Here is an 18,158-nt window from a genome sequence, read left to right as displayed (position 1 = left end):
TTTGAAAATGTTTTTCCTTTATCTAGATCTAAAGGTAATAATTTTTTGGAAAAAAGTACAAAAAAGAAGCTTTTAGGAAGACAAATGTATTAGAATAGGAAAGCATTATTTTTTTTCCCTAACACTCTATTTCCAGGGACTGAGTTGGCTTCTTACTTTCTTTTCACTCTGTGGAAAACTGCTCTTGGAATGTTTCAAAGAACCACAGTGAGTAAGTGCCAAGTGCATTCTGGAATTGATACCCTCATCCCCTCCCCGCCCTGGAGAAAGAGTCTCTCTCTTAGCCCATAGAGCCATGCTAGAGAATCCTGGGGTCGCCACCTGCAACTAATGGTGAACTGCATGAACTTTGGTGCTCTGGGACTTGACACACTGGCTAGGAATATGAGACACAAAAGCCAATGCTTTTCAAACACCATGTGGAAATATATATTCCTTCAACAGTAAGCAGATAAACACAGCCACAGGAAAACCAGGAGATGAGACACACTCCTTTTGTTATCTAGCCTCATTTCACTCATGTAAGCTCTTTTGGGTTTTGGCTGATGCCAGCCCACTCTCTTCCTCTGGCTGCCTTCCCCTGCATGGACCCATACATCTCTGCCCCAAATCAATAGAGTGGTACAAATATTAACAATAGCCTCTTGAGCTTTGAGAATTTACTTCCCACCCCCTTTTTTTCCTGTTCTTGTTGGAAAAAAAATCCATGTCATTAGGAGTCTTGTATTCTTGACAATCATAACTTTAGGAGATATAATAAAACTTTTTGAAGGTTGATTGATTCTGGGATGAAATTTTAGAATGGGGGAAGCTAAATACGTGTTTGCCTTTGGATGGTAAATGGAGGTGTAAATATTTACAATGAACAATCAGATTTCACACGCTCAGAGGTAGGGTTGTCACTCACAGCTCCAATGGTGATTTCTATTTCAGAGGCAGAGAGAATGGGGATACTTACTACCTCCTCAATGATAACCATTCAATCAGATTCTTTCTTCTGGATCCAAATGACTAATAGAGTAGCTTGCACTCATTGGTTCATTGTATGTGACAGTACATGCAATATAAAAAATTATGAAAATTAACACAGTGGTATGTTTTACACCAAGAAATACAACAGTAGGACTTCAGTACTCCTGGAAATATATCTTTTTTGTGCTTCTTGCTAGTACATTACTTCGGATGCTAATATAAGAATGTGCTTATTTCAAGAGACAGTTTTAAAACCTAGTTACATTTTATTACTCCTTTAAAAATGCTTCTCACCAATCCCATATCACTGAGAAGTGTGTTGGTCCAGTGTTTTATTGAGTGCAGCCCTTGTCCTATTTATGACCCAGGACTGATACCTCAGCCTATAAATGTGATTTCTCTGAAGCAATGGACGACAAGTACCTAGCTCCTGTGACAGGAAGACATTTAACACAGTCATTTTGCTACTCTAAAAATGCTTCTGTTGCCGGCATCCCAGATAGGAAGCAAAGCTTCCCATGGATCATGCATTTGCTGGAAAAGCACGCCATGTTTTGAAGAAGCTAGTTCTAATTGGTGCGAAACATTTTGAATTGCTGAAGTTCTAATGGACTTGAAAAAACCCCTGGAGAATCGAAGAAAGAGCAAAATGATGTAATGGTCTTTAAAAGATAAAAACAGAATGAAAAAAATGCTTTAATTTATTTCAGAAAGATATGTCAACTCTTAGTTTTTGTGGATAAAGTTGCCAGATAAACATTTCTCATTTTGGGGGTGGGAAATGGGGGGTGGGGGGGAGTAGAATTTCGGGCAAAAGAGGGCTAGCAAACAATTAGTGCCATCTAGTGGTTGTATAGAATAAAGACAGATTATTTTAGCAAATCTAGAACTGTACTGTAGTATCACAGAAATGTACAAGCAGGCTAAATTACAGTTCTTAGATTAGGCTGGCTTGAGTTTATATCTCCGTTTATTCACTAATTAATGAACTTCAAGTGATGTAGCAACAGTTTAAATTAGTTTTGATAATTAAGCCTAAACAGAAAAGAGTTGCATTCTGTATAGAAAATAAGCCCTTTGACATGTTTTAATTTGTCATGTTTCAACAAAGTCCAAGTTAAAACTACCATGATATTTCAAAAGGAAAACCTACATCTATTTCAAAGTATGCCAGTGAGAGTTTTCTGTTACCTGTAGACAATAAACACGTTCTAAGGTTAGACTACTGAACTGAGGGTCTGCTCAACAAGAGCAGGACAGAATCCAGTGGTCCAGAAGCTTGGATGGGAAAAATGTACATCTTTATTTTCACTACTCTAAATCTGAAATTTAGCATTGCCTTCAATCAAGAATGTCAGCTGCAAGGCTGGGCGCGGTGGCTCACGCCTGTAATTCCAGCACTTTGGGAGGTCGAGGTGGGCGGATCACGAGGTCAGGAGATCGAGACCACCCTGGCTAACACGGTGAAACTCCATCTCTACTAAAAATACAAAAAATTAGCCGGGCGCGGCGGCGGGCGCCTGTAGTCTCAGCTACTCGAGAGGCTGAGGCAGGAGAATGGCGTGAACCCGGGGAGGCGGAGCTTGCAGTGAGCCTAGATAGCACCACTGCAGTCCGGCCTGGGCGAAAGAGCGAGACTCTGTCTCAAAAAAAAAAAAAAGAATGTCAGCTGCAAACCACAGTAGTGTTAGCAATACCTGAGACTTCGACACCAAAAGAAATGAGACGTTTTCATGTCATTACACATGTTATTCATCTACTAAATAATAGCAATGATCAGACCCTTACACCAGTTCTTGTTATTTAACAGGTAATAAAGAAGCAAATATGTTATCTTGTTGTACATTTAGTTTTAAAAACATTTAAATAACTATTTTCACAGTAATTTATTATCTTCGTAATCCTATGTATTTTACTGACAGGGAGCCTATAGGTTTTGTTAGACTGATGAAGGAGATGAAGGAGTTCATGTGCAAAAAGGTAAAGAATCCTGATCTAAAGAGATGGCTCAATCATGAAATTGAAACACACACAATTTAGTAGTTAAGAGCTCAGTCTCTGGATCCAGTTGCTTGGCTTCAGACCCTACTTTCTGGTTGTATCTTTTACTTAGCCTGTCTGTGCCTCAGCTTACCCATCTATGACACCCATCTCACAGGAGAGATGTGAGGTTTCAACGAATGGACACATGTAAAGTGCTGGAGTGAGCACTCAGCCCTTAGAAGTTCTCAGTGAGTATTAGCTCTCATCATTATTGTCAATGCAATTATTAAGTTTAAAAACTTCTTGCCAAATCATTAAGATAAATGATCTGAATTTGTAATCTAGACTGACAGCAGTTTTGATTAACAAGCATGTTTTGACAAGTATTTTTCATTTAGAAAAAATATTCTTTATACTTTTAGGCTAATATTTCTAATAATCTTAAGAGTGTAACAGCATCCTCACTCTCAGAACCTCAGGTAGTTTTAAGTGCTTGATTCAAAGTCATATGGATGAAGTGGCTAGAAAGCAAATTAAAATATTTTGGTAATTGTTTTTCACTCACTGAATCTTAAAAATCCCAAAGCTTTAGGCATTCTCCAACTGCACTTAAAAGATAAGGCTTTTTAGAAGTCAAGAAGGATCCGTATCTAGATGTGTAGACAGATCTAGTTTATAAGACTAAGTTAACCTAATTTGAAGGTTAATCTCTCAAATGGGAGGGAGAAAGAATAAACAGAACATTCATACATATGAACTCATCTGATCTTTGCAAAACCTGTTAATAATGTTCTTTTTCCCTACAAAAATATTTTAAGTGTATACTATGTTTTAAACATTTGAGAAAAGAGGAGTGAACAAGATAAACAAAGTCCCTGCCCTCATGGAGTTTAATTTCCAAAGATGATGAGGAGACAGGTAAGAATGTCCATTTGGCTGATAGAGAAACAAGTGTTAAGGGATAAACAACCCACTCCCTTAAGTTCATGTAGCTATTGCGTCACAGCAGCAGATTTGAACAGAGTTCTTGCTAATGGCACCCCTTTGATAATTCCACTATGCTTTCAGCTGCCTGCTGGGAAAAGCTCAGGCATGCTTTTGACAGTGAAGGCACAGCAGTAAACAGGCTGCTCCTGCCACATTACGAAAGTGAGTATGACTTTCTGATTTTTGTTTGTCTGGGATGCAATCGGATTTTAGTGGAAAGGCATTGAAATTGGCATAAAAAAATCTGTGTTAGGTTCTTAACTTTGCCACTTCTGAGCATATCGCTGAATTTCAGTTTTCTCACCCACGCCCTGGTGAGAATTAGGCATCTCTTGAGGCTTTTGCAAAGATTAAATAAGCCAATGTTTATGAACATCTAGAAAAGAGGTTGGTCCACAGAAGGAAGGCAATAAATCTGTAGAGATGATGACACTGAGTATCTAGTATTATTTACTTGTGGAATTAACCGAAAAGGCATGGTTAATGCCTCATCTCCCCGTTAGGGAAATAGCTCTAGTCCTTGTTTAATTTTATCTTACTCTTTAATATGGGGATGATAGCATCTGCCAAACAGGGTGGTGATTAAGGATTAGCAATAGACCATACAATGCACCTAGTACAGTTTCCAGCATAGAACCAGCATTCACGAAATTGTAGCAATCATGATTATTACTGTTTATGAGTCTAATAAAGCACACATTCCTAAGACTATAAACTGTTACAAATTTGGATTGAGATATTGTTGATGTTTTTATTACAAAGACTGAAATGTCTTACACAAAAATCCTGAAAAAAAAAAAAGAAAACTTGGAAAAGACTAGAAAAAACACTTGGAAAGAAGTCAAATTTAAGTATGGGTCATTTTTCCTTTGTCAATTAGAAGTTCATAAGATTTTAAGTGCCCCTCCAAAAGCATGTCATCACATTTCAATATTTTTCTGGCTTTATATATAATTAGAAATCATGTATATTCTATAGCTCATGAGGTACTGGAGATCTGTAGGAGAGAAAGCATGTTTATGGGGACAAGATTCTTCAGCTGCCTTCACAATTATCTGAGAAATGTAGGTCTAGCTTCATCCATGTACCTGCAAAGGACATGAACCCATTCTTTTTCATGGCTGCATAGTATTCCATGGTGTGTATGTGCCACATTTTCTTTATCCAGTCTATCATTGATGGGCATTTGGGTTGGTTCCAAGTCTTTGCTATTGTAAATAGTGCTGCAATAAACATACGTATTCTCAGCAAACTAACACAGGAACAGAAAACCAAACACCGCATGTTCTGACTCATAAGCGGGAGTGTAACAATGAGAACTCATGGACACAGGGAGGGGAACATCACACACCAGAGCCTGTCAGAGGTTGGGGCGCAAGAGGAGGGAGAGCATTAGGACAAATACCTAATGCATGTGGGGCTTAAAATCTAGATGACGGGTTGATAGGTGCAGCAAACCACCATGGCAAATGCCTATGTAACAAACCTGCACGTTCTGCACATGTGTTCCATAATTTAAAGTATAATAACCAACACACACACCAAATTTTAAAAAAAGTATTGTCTTAAGGATGAGCAAAATAAATAATTTTCTTTTAAAAAAAATGTGGGTCTAGCTGGCTGTGGTGGCTCATGCCTGTAGTCTCAGCTTCTTGGAGGCTGAGGTGGAAGGATCGTTTGAGGTCAGGAGTTTGAGATGAGCCTGGGCAACACAGTGAGACCCCTGTCTCAAAATAAAAATAAAAACAAATAAATGCAGGTTCAGCAGGACTAAATATTTGAAACTGAGAGTTTGGCATTGCAGGCACGGACTATTGTTGAAGGAAGTTAAATGGGAAGGGCGTTCTTCATTTCTAAACATTACTTGGGAAACCAGAATTCAATCTAAAATACCTGGCTTCCTGTCCTCTTTACAAAGGTACCTATGCATAGGGCTGGATCTAGATTTACTTCCAAACTCAAAGCATGTTGCCCTACAGAGGAGTGGGTTGGTGATAATGAACAAATTATGGACATCATCCTTTCAAGCTTTCTGTTTGGGTGAAGAGTGCTTTTCTTCTCCCAAAACACACATGCATGCACACTTACACATGCACCCCCTTCAATATGCCATCAGCTATTCTAATTGTGGGGTAATTGGCAAGATAGAAGCTCAACCTTCATTGCATTCTTCAGGGAGAAACAAGGGGTTTCCTCTGCTAGAGGGAGTTAGTGGCTACATGCTGAGCTATTCTTTTAAATGAAGTGCATTCTGGCTCTGTTTTAAGAAGCTCCTTGGGGCAAAGCCTTGGAGGCAGGGTTTGGGGTTTTATAAGAGTTGCTCGCTCCAGGATGCAATCAGAGTTCCCACCCCTCCCTCCTGGCTGCTTCCTGGAACTCCCCTCTTCTGGAATCATTGCCTATTTCTGCTCCTTCTGAGCCGCTCCCAACTTAATTAGAGCACTCTTCCCTCCACACCAGACCCAACAACAGATCTCTTGGTCTCTAATTGTGACTCTGGTTAAATTGCCCAGTGGGAGGTTGGTTGCCCAAAGCCTGCTTCTGTTCTGCTGCCTGTCATTGCCCCTCCACAGGTGAAAGACATTACTGCAGTTAACCCTTGAGGTTTAGACTCCATCTTAGGGAAAACATACAGTTAAAGCCATCAGAAAATTCTGACAGTCAGGTTTACAAGCAGATAGGTTGAAGGAGAACGAGAAAGAGGAAGAGGAGAGAAAATGAAGAGGAGGAGGAGGCAGAAAGGGAAGGGCGTATCGTAAAGTTTGGAGTAAGTGTTTTTATTTGAATCTTAAACATAGGTAATTATGTTGAAAAAGATACTGCTTAGGCAATTTTTGTTTCAGCGGATTAAGGAACATCAAATAGTTCATTCAATTGTTCAGAGTAGGAGCATCTTTCAATCCTCATCCTGTAGTTAATTGCACAATTCTGCATTTTTACATGGTGTGGAGAGTGTCAGCACACTCATCAGAGCTTCTGACATACACTCACAGAAACACAAGAACCAGGTTCTCCTTATGCCTGGGTGCCCCTTGGCTGTCATTTGGGTGCCTTGGAGAGTTGCATAATCTCCCTTGCCCAACACTACAGTTGATCAGTCAATCACAGGGGTTTGAGTTACATTAATTCTTGTACATGTTCTGTGTGTACATCATCTATATTTCAACACGGTCACATGAACCTCACAGGCCTTAGCAATCCATTGCATACTCAGGTGATTTTGGTGGAGGCAGAGTTTTGCAGGCCCATGGATCCTTAGGAAAAAGCTAAAAAGGCAAATTGGTCTTTGGCACCTTCTCCAATGCTCTGAAGGGCTCCCTGCCCACATCTTCTTTAAAGACCTTTGGGAACCAAAATGATTTTTTGTCTGTACCAGTCAAGGCTGACTCTTTACAACAGCTGAGAGCAGTGTCACTTGATTGATCGTTATTGTGTATGTGAATCACCTGGGGGTCTTGATCAACTGCAGATTCTGCTTCAGTAGGTGTGGGGTGTGCCGGACAGACTGCATTTCTCATAAACTTCCAGGTGCTGCTGATGCTACTGGTCCTTCCTGGACCACACTTTAAGTAGCAAGGCAATCAAATCATCTGATTAGAGGGGTTCCTTTTAATTAAAGTGTAAAAGAGTGTTAGGCCCAACACAGCTGGTGTTTGCACGTTAATGGGAATTGTATTTTCTTTTTTAACAGCCCTTGGAGATTTCTTTAATATATTTTTTATTATATTTTAAGTTCTAGGGTACACGTGCACAACGTGCAGGTTTGTTACATATGTATACATGTGCCATGTTGGTGTGCTGCACCCATTAACTCGTCATTTACATTAGGTATATCTCCTAATGCTATTTCAAGAAAAGCAGTGGAGTGAACCACAGGCTTCCTTTAGAGCTTCCTTTTCTATAGTGATGGGGTGGGAGGGACAGAGTTAATTTCTGGAGAACTGCAAAGGTGTTTCTTTGGCTTTCAATCTCCTTTCTGTGTCCGTTTCTCTCTTCCCCTACTTGGCTCTTTTTTTTTTTTTTTTTTGGCATAATCCTTTTCTACTGTGTGGTTCAAGGATATGAAAAAGGTTCAGGTTTTGTGATATTAATATTTAAATATTCTTTTACATGATAAAAATGTTTGTACATTCTTGTTATTGGACGGGTTCCTGTCCCAATATTACCACAGAATTTAGTTACACATATGGCCTATTTCTTGACCAAGTGCTTAAGTAGCCAGTATTAACTTCCCCAAACTGGTAAAACTTCAATAATTTTAGAGATAAAAGCCCAGTAAAAAAATTGATTTAGAAGTTTGTGCTGTTATAAGTTGATCAATATTTACTTAATAAAGATTTTTCCTCTAGTACGAAGATTACTGGATTGGAGCCAAGAGAGTTTCATTCTGGTTCCACCCCTAAGGTATCTAGCTGTGTGGCTGTGAGTAGTAGCAATAGAAACTACATCTCAGCGTTCCCAGTTGTCAAACCTATTTATTAGTTGAACAAACATTTATTGAGTATTTATTATGAGGTTGTTAAACATCTAGTAACTACCCAATGTTTAGGTATTAAGTTCTTATGTATTTTTATGGGATGGGATTTTTTTGAAGTTGCATGTATTTGCTTTTGAGAAGTGATTTAGGCACATGGAGTAATAGCTGTGGTTCTTGCTCTGTGATCTTCGATGTGGAGGGAGGCAGCCCCCTCCTATTTCCTGTTGCTTTCCTAAATCTGAGATGATGTCTGGAAACCTTGAAGACTCAGCAGGCCAGTTCTTGTAGCAACTTTGTGTATTGGGTGATGGCCAAGGAAGGTGTCCAGTTGCACATAAATAAATTGTGTCTAGTGAGTGGGGCTGTTATAACTTGGGTGGGCTAAACTGCCAGGGATTCTGGCACTGGCCAAGAGGAAGTGTTGAAGAAACCTAGTACCAGATGGAGACAGGTTAGGGGGCTTTTTTTTCAGCCACAGGGCCCATTCCAGACCCAATGAATGGAGCAATGTGCAGTGCCAGCAAGGTCAGCCACATCATGGCTCTGGAGGATATATGCAGATTGGTACCACTGACAGCAGCTGGGAATATAGGGAACAAGCTACCACCTCCCAGGGGACGGATGAGGGCAAAGCCACGGCAAGGTGTCGAATCCCTGCCAAATGGGATATGATGGTTTTAGGCAAAGCTCCAGACCCAGCAGTGGGCTGGAGTACTAAGTAGGAAATTAAGGCTGAAGTCTGGTTAGAGAACAGGGCTGCAGCCTGGTACTCAGGGCTCATCAGACACCAGACCTACAACTGGAAGATGAATTCCAGACTCCACACACTGGTGTTAATCCCTGCCCTGGCCAGGGCTGGCTGCCTCAGAGCCTGGGCAGGGTAGTGTCTATAATTGACCGGGACTGGGAAGGCAGGGATTGTAAGAGAGGGATCAGTAGAGGAGCTCTGTAGGTAGGCTCAGTCCCAACATTCCCACCTCCACCCCACCCCTTCTTGGGGCTTTACATGATGCCAGTGGGAAAGCAGTTCCTTGACTCATGAAGGTTTCATAAGCTCCACGAGTAATTTGTAAAGTGTAAACACTTCTGAGAGATATAGCATCTTAAGCCCTGCCTCCCTTTTTCTTACTGAAAATTTTGGCACAAATATATTGCCAATGCCCTTTAGTCAGAGACCACCAGGGATACAGCCATAGTTAGACAAGTTGGGTTGATTCCTCACTGCAATGAGGAAAAACATATACTATGGAGATCTGTGGGACATATCAATAAGAAGGGGTTAAAAATGACTTATTATAGGATCTGGACTTTGGATGGATGATTTTGAGGAGGATCTAAAGAAGCAAGACTTTGTTCTAGAGTGGCTGCTAGAGTCAGAGAGAGGGGACAGTTCTGTGATTAGGTGCCTGAATAAGTCTTATCTGTGGGGAAGATAATCTAGATTGAGGATAAAACTGTGAAGAAGTGGCAGTCGATCATATTCACCAGGAGAGATTAGGATGTTTGCTATTTGATGGATTGCACAATGACTATATTTTTGTCTTTTCTTAGATAAAATTATGAAGAGGTCTTGTTTTGTCTCACTTTATGATGGCCTCAGAGTGACCATGTCCAATGTCAGTGTCTGTGAGATTGTTCATGACCAACAGGAGGCAGGAGACATCATGGCCCACCAGTGTGTGCTAGGCCAGCTCCTAACCACACCTGTGCCCAGCTGTAAGTGCCAGGCCAGCACCCAGAGGTCAAGGACTGCTTTTCTCTCCCTCAGTATATCTGGCCCATCTATTCCTAGCAGGTTAGAAGAAATAGGGTTTCACACACACACACACACACGCACACACACACACACGAGAGAGACAGAGAGAGAGACATACATAGATACACAAATAAATAGATAGTCAAAGTTAGGGGAACACAGGGAAACTCACATTCTCATGCTAATATTTTACTGTCAGTAAACACTCTTTATTTTGCCTTTATGAAGTATAATACATCCCATGATACTTCATTAATCTCACTCAGAAATTGTTAATTACATTTTGCAAATGCAGAAATGGTGGCATAGAAAGTTAGAAAAGTTATCACAGATCATGCAAAAGGCAAATCAGGCTGAACTAGAAGCAACACATGCTAAGCTTCTACACTCATAAGCTGGTAGTTGGTTACTAAAGTCATGGGGAGGCTGGCTTTGCAAATAATGCACCCAGGAGCATGGTGGTTGCAGTTGATAATCAGAATGATGATACACTTCAGGGTTAGAAATATATCATAAGCATACCCGACTTTTCTTTAGCACTGATATTTTTATTCTTTAGCATAATATATCTCATATAATCACTATACATAAACATTTTCTTGAGCCAACTTATATTTGCAACCAGTTTTGATCTCTCTGGGCAAAGAATCCCTTGAGTTTACTCTTCAACCTATTAAGGAGCATACCCTCAATCCAATTTATTTCCACTTTTTTTTTCTTCATTTGTCTATATGCCACTTGAAAGCAAGAACAGTGTCCTCATGATATTTCACTAGAGTGGAATATTAAATGACTATAGCTGAATGATGCTTATTGATTTTTCAAGGAGGCATATCAGTGCAGGACCAAGATACTGTGACAAATTCAGAATCTCATCATCACCACAATTGTCATTGTAACTCCCAAATTCCTTGATCTTAAACAAAAATTATCTGTTGATAAAAAGCAAATATTCACAAAGGATAGGACTTAACCACAAATGTTTATAGCAGTTATATTCATAAAAGCTTAAATTGGAAAACAATTCAAATGTTCATTAGCAGTTACCTGGATTAACAAGCTATGGTGTCTCCATCCAATGGAATAGTACTCAGCAATACAAAGGAAGTACTGATTAATAAATACATCAGTGTGGATAATGCTCAGAAACATTACACTGAGTGAAATAAACCAGACACAAAAGATTATATTCTGTATGATTCCATTTATGTGAAGCTCTAAAAATCACATCTAAGCTATAGTGACAGAAAACAGACCAGTAGCTGCCTGGATCTGGGGCTGGGGGTGAGAAGCTGATTAACTGGAAAGAGCATAAAAGATATTTTTGAGGTGATGAAAATGTTCTAGGTCACGCATGGTGGCTCACGCTTGTAATCCTAACACTCTGGGAGGCCGAGGTGGGAGGATCACTTGAGCCCAGGAGTTTGAGACCAGCCTGGACAACATGATGAAACACTGTCTTTAGAAAAACAAACAAACAACAAAACAAAATTAGCCAGTCATGGTGGTGCACATCCGTGGTCCCAGCTACTTAGGAGACTGAGGTAGGGGGATGGCTTGAGCCTGGGAGGTCGTAGCTGCAGTGAGCCATGATTGCACCACTGCACTCCAGTCTGAGTGACAGAGTGAAACCCTGTCTCAATAAAACAAACAAAACAAATGTTCTATATCTTGATTGTGGTAGTGCTTAAACAGGTATATACATTTGTCAAAACTCATTGAACACTACAGCTAGAACTGCTGAATTTTATTTTATGTGGCTTATACTTCAAGAAAGTTGATTTAAAGAAAGTCTCCCTTGCTGCCCTTCAGAGTGAAGCTTCCAAAAGATTCCTGTACCCTTAGTTTCAATTCTTTCCCCCGACTGTCTTTAGAAGAAAAGACTCTTATCATTGTCATCAGTGGCCTCAATGTCGTGACTCCAGTGGTTAACTGCATGTCCTCATCTCACAGAACCTCTCAGCGGTGTTTAACAGAGTTGTCCACTCTCTCTCATGTTCCCAGGTCACTGGCAGTTCTTCCTCAGTCTCTCTCTGGTTCCTCATCATTGTTTTGGCATTGAATTTTGGAGGCTCACCCCTTGATGATCTCATCCAGTCTCAAGGGTTAAAATACCATCTCCATGCTGACCCCCAGGGTTCTAGTTCCTGGGTAGACATATGCCCTGTACTCCAGATTTATATAACCAAGTCCGTACCAACATCCCTACTTTGGTATCTAGCTCACACTCAGCGTGTCCTGATCTGAGCTCCTGGATGCTATAGTGACTCCCCTATGCCTTTGCTTAGCAAACCTCCTGCTCCCACTGTCCTCCTTACTTAGCAAAGGCCAACTCCATCCTCTAGTTCTTTAAGACAAAATTGTGAAGTTATTTCTGGTTTCTTTCATATGTCACATTAATTCCAATGAAATTCTGTTTACTCTATTTCAGAAATACATCTGGAATCCAGCAACATCTATCAGTCTTATTTTAATGCAAGCTGTAGTTGGTTTTTGCCTGGATTATTGCAATAGTCTCCTACTTCATGTTCTTTGATGAGTCAACTCTTGGGTTATGCTCTCCTGTAGTCTAATTTCCACACCGAAATGAGCATAATCCTTTTACAATACAAGTGAGATCATGTCACTCTGCTGAAAACAAACGTGTTAAGTCTAATACTTGAAGCTAATGTTCTTAGAATAACCCAAAAGGCCTAATATGATCTGGCCTCCTATTCCTCCCCTTTGCTCACTCTGTTCTAGCTCTACTGGCCACCTGGCTATTGCTGGAATGTACCAGACATCCTTGTACCACAGGAGCTTTGCATTTCCTTTCCTCTCTGCCTGGAACGCATTCCCTCATACATCCACACTGCTCATTCCCTCACTGTATTATTATTTTGCCTGAATGTCTTCTTCTTAGGAAAAATCTCTGATGGCCCTCTTTAACATTGCAGCCCCTTCTGTTTTAGTCCATTTTATGTTGCTATAACAGAATACCTAAGGCTGGGTAATTCATTTTTAACAAGAGGTTTATTTACCTCAGTGTTCTGCATGCCGGGAAGTACAAGAGGCATGGTGCCAGCATCTGCTTGGCTTCTGGTCAAGGCCATGTGTGGGATCAAAACATAATGAAGAAAGGGCCGTCCTTTTCATCATGTGTGCAGAGAGACCGAAGGGGAGGAGCAATCTTGCTTTATAATAACCCAGTCTCATGCGAATGAATCTATTCCAGAGAGAACTGAAATATTCCATTTCTGCAAGACCTAATCCAGTCTTGCCAGAGCAAGAACTCATTCACTACTGCTAGAAGGGCATGAAGCCATTCACGAAAGATCTACCCCCCATGAACCAAACACCTCCCAATGCGTCCCACCTCCCAACACCACTACATTGGGGATCAAATTTCAACAGGACTTTTGGTGGAAATAAACATACCATATGCAAGAGAACCTTCCATGCCCCATCGATCCGGGTATTCTCTATTTTCTTTCCTGTTTTATTTTTCATAGCATTTATCATTATCTGATATACCATATATTTAACTTATGCATTTGTTTGTTGTATAGTTTTTTCCACTTGAAAAAATATTTTCCACCCACTTTTTGTGGTGTTCTATTCACAGAGTCTAGACTACAATGTCTGGTACATAGGAGACTCAACAAATATATAGTTAACTAATGAATGGGAGGAAACTGAGGCATGGAATGACTAAGTGAATTGAAAAACATTGAGAGAGAATTGCTTTTTTAAAAAAAATCACGTTGAATTTTGATATGATTTTATACTATAGAATTACTTTAAAATTTACTTCTGGGAAACTCACATATATGAATAATAAATTTCTCCATGTTGGCACAAGGGTTCTAGAATTAGATACCATTTCTAAGTTGATTGACTTCAGCAAAGTGTTCTGAAAATTTCCCAAGTATGATCACTGACTAGTCAACAAATTCTCCAGTGTCAAGGGGTTTGTGATCACTGATGAAAAAAGAACAGCCATTCTCCATCAGTCTCTGAAATAACTGTATTTTTTCTTTCTTATTATTTCCACGTAAAAAAGCTGAAAGAGTGCTCTGTGATAAAGAGATTGGTATGACATTTCAGCCCAATTTCTCCAAACAGCAGTGCTTGATGATGAGGAAAATATTTCCAGCCTTGTGTCTCCCTGGACATGGGGTGATCTCCAGATGGAAGTTGTAAACCTGGATCACACTGTTGTGGGAATGTTCCTGAACTACACATAGAGGTATAAAAACAAAAACAAAAACAAAACACCCTTTTCACAAGATGGTGCTGAAGGCAAAGAAGAAAGCTCCTGCCCGTCCTAAAGCCAAAGCCAAAGCCAAAGTGAAGGTTTTGAAGGCCAAGAAGGCAGTGTTGAAAGGTGTCCACAGCCACGAAAAAAGAAGATCCTCACGTCACCCATCTTCTGGTGGCCCAAGACCCTGCAACTCCGGAGGCAGCCCAAATATCCTTGGAGGAGTGGCCCCAGAAGAAACAAGCCTGACCACTGTGCTGTCATCCCGTTTTTGCTGACCACTGAGTCTGCCACGAAGAAGACAGAAGACAACAACACACTTGTGTTCAATGTGGATGTTAAAGCCAAGTAGCACCAGATCACACAGGCTGTGAAGAAGCTCTATGACATTGATGTGCCCAAGGTCAACACCCTGATTAGGTCTGATGGAAAGAAGAAGGCATATGTTCAACTGGCTCCTGATTACGATGCTTCGGATATTCCCAACAAAATTGTGATCATCTAGACTGAGTCCTGCTGGCTAATTATAAATATATCTATATATCTATAGATACATATCTTTTCAACAGAAACAACAACAGCAGCAGCAATAAAAACTATTTGCAAGATCCACAGTGCTCTAAAAATGAGTGAGCAAATACTTAAAATGTGGTTTTAGAGTAGGAGGTTTAAGCCTGTACACAGATAAAAGAATGATTTTGACATATTCTTGTGATTACAGTGAACAGTTTTTTTTTTTTTTTTTTTTTTTTTCCTGACAGTAAGCCTGCTCAGGTGTGCTGTTTGTTCAGTGTGTTGTAACATGCTGTGTAGGTCTCCAGACCATGTGGGTTTGCTTGGTAATTACCTTACTGAAAACCAGATCACTTATTGTTTGGAAGTCAGCTACCTGAGAGTGTGCCAAATAACTCTGAGACCACCGAGTACTACCAAGAATACTTTCCTGATGGAGGCGCCTGCATTTTTCATGTCACACGTGCAGCCAGGGTGGGCAAACTGGTTCAGGGAAAGAAACTTCATTCCATCATACAGCAGGCCCACCTGGATCCACCCCAATCCCTGTTAGGGAAACGCCAAACTGAGCATTTTCTCTGATGGGCTGATGTTCAGGAGCCTTCATCCAAGAGAAACAAATAATCTGACATGTGTCCTCATCCATCTCCTCTGCTTCTAAAGTACTATAATCATCATGACAACATGAAATTTGATATTAGAGTAAGCAGAGTTTTTTTGAAAACTTGAACACGAATATATATATTTGACTTGTGGAAAAACTAGCCATAAGAGATTCTTATTAGTTTTCCATGGAGAAGGGCAGTTAGCTGCTGGGTGAAAATCTACTTCAACCTTCTACTTGTTCATTAATCTCTCTAAACTCATTTTCTTCTTCCTAAAATGGGAATAAAATAGTAATTACATACATAAAATAGTAATAGTAATATGAGAGTAAAAAAGTTGTATTTAGGACTAAATGAGAAAGAATACAGGTGGTAGTATCTGACAAGGAACCACTCATTAGTTACAAATTTGCTAATGTTTATTGAGGGTTTATATTATCAACCAAGTTCAGAAGTCCAGCTATAGCTAGATTGGTGTTTCAGTTGACAGAACAACTTTTCTAATCTCCTAATCTCTCTAATACTCGGTTTCTTCATTTGCGATCCTCTCAAGGTGCTGATAACAGTGCCTTGTGCACAGAGATTAGTAAACATTAGTTGATACTATGATTATTATTCAAAGCTCTGAGGGTTAGGAGACAAAGATCATCCAATAGGTAAACTATTTTAATTGCTTACCAAATACTGGGGTAAGAGTGAGGAAAGTGGAAGAACTTAAAACACAAAAACTGTAATGTTGTTGAGGCAGACTTGTACGTACTTGTACTCTCCTGGGCCACAAGACTTTTTGTTTGTTTTTTGTTTTTGTTAGGAAGAGTGTGGGGTTTGGAATTAAGGAGACTTATTAAAGTTCAAGTCTGCCATTTATCAGGTGTCTCCTTGAATAATCCAGTAAAATCTGACCTTTAGGCTCCTTATCTGTTTGAAATAACTGTAACAACAACAGCAACGACAACAACAACAACGAAAAATAGGTTTGTGGTAAGGAAAAAATGAGATGATGTGTGTAAATCTCTTTACTAAGGGCCATAGACAGACTAGCTATTGTTATTAGGAGTTCTAAATGGAAATCTTGTAACAAGTGACTGATTCGGCATACAGTAGAAAGCGATCAGAGAGAGGGAAAATCACTATGCCTGGAATAATCTTAGGGACTCTCATGGAAGAAATGGACCTAAAACTACACATCAAAGGAGGGATAAGGTTTAGAAAAAAACAGAGGGGAGTAAATTTTCTACAGGGGAAAAAGGCAGGAGCAAAGCCATAGAAATGGAAACAGAAAGGCAAGGTACATGGAGAGTAACTCTGAGTAGACCAGGCCAGCTGGGATGTAGAATTCAAATAGGAGAGGTTCCGCAGTCAGGGTTGCATAGTTTCTGTAAAGTGAGGTGGTCAGAAATGATTGATGTGAAGTCAGATGGTCCAGAACTTGGTTCTGGGCTTCGCTACTTGTAAGCTGTGTAATATTAAGCAAAGCAAATTTTCTTCATGGAAATGTGCCTCTCTCTAAGGATTGTTGTAAATATTAAGTGGGTCAATACATATAAAGCATATAGCCCTGTGCCTGGTATTAGCAATCACTTAGAAAATGCTAGATATTATCCAGTGGCATTTCATCATGTTTGCCCCTTTTCACATTGTTCTTTGTTAGTTTTTATCAGACAACCAAAACCAGGAAATTTTTACTCATGGCATAAATAACAATAATGGAAAACACAATTCCATCGGCCAAATAAATCAACCCCTCACTTTTCCAGATTCCCTTTTGACCACATAGATAGCAATTTGTTTCTCATAGTTTTAACCACAGTCTAGATACAAGTTTGATAGTGAATGCTATTTATAATTTTTTCTTTTAGTATTCTGTCTACTGGAATTTTGGTAACTTAAACTCTTGAAGTTATCTTTAAAGCTTCAGATCACTTCTATCTTTTTTTTTTTTTTTTGAGATGGAGTCTTGCTCTGTTGTCCAGGCTGGAGTGCAGTGGTGCGATCTCGACTCACTGCAACCTCCACCTCCCAGGTTCAAGTGATTCTCCTGCCTCAGCCTCCTGAGTAGCTGGGACTACAGGCGTGTGCCACCACACCTGGCTAAGTTTTTGTATTTTTAGTAAAGATGGGGTTTCACTGTGTTAGCCAGGATAGTCTTGATCTCCTGACCTCATGATCCACCTGCCTCAGCCTCCCAAAGTGCTGGGATTATAGGTGTGAGCCACCATGACCAGCCTCACTTCTATTATTTTAAAGGAAGGTTTTATGAATTATGTGTACTTTTTGCACATATTCATCTGTATTTCTCATTCAAATTTTTGGAAGTATTGTAGAATGAGAAAAGACCTAGAGCAGTGGTTCTCAACAAAGATGACTTTGCCCTCCAGAGATATTTGGCAATGGCTGGAGACATTTTTGGTTTCAAAGCTGGTGGGGGTGGGGTTGGAGTGGGGGTGGGACGTGGTGCTACTGGCATCTAGCGGGTAGAGGTCGAGGATGTTACTAAACATCCTACAATGAACAGGGAAATCCCTGCACTCCCAATAAATGATTATCTAGTCCAAAATGTCAATAGCGTTGAGGTTGGAAAACTTACAGAACAATGTTCCTCATTCTCCTAAGAGTCCATGACAT

The sequence above is a fragment of the Symphalangus syndactylus genome, chromosome 8 (assembly GCF_028878055.3).
Source record: "Symphalangus syndactylus isolate Jambi chromosome 8, NHGRI_mSymSyn1-v2.1_pri, whole genome shotgun sequence".
NCBI lineage: Eukaryota > Metazoa > Chordata > Mammalia > Primates > Hylobatidae > Symphalangus > Symphalangus syndactylus.
Note: the sequence above shows the minus strand (reverse complement) of the source record.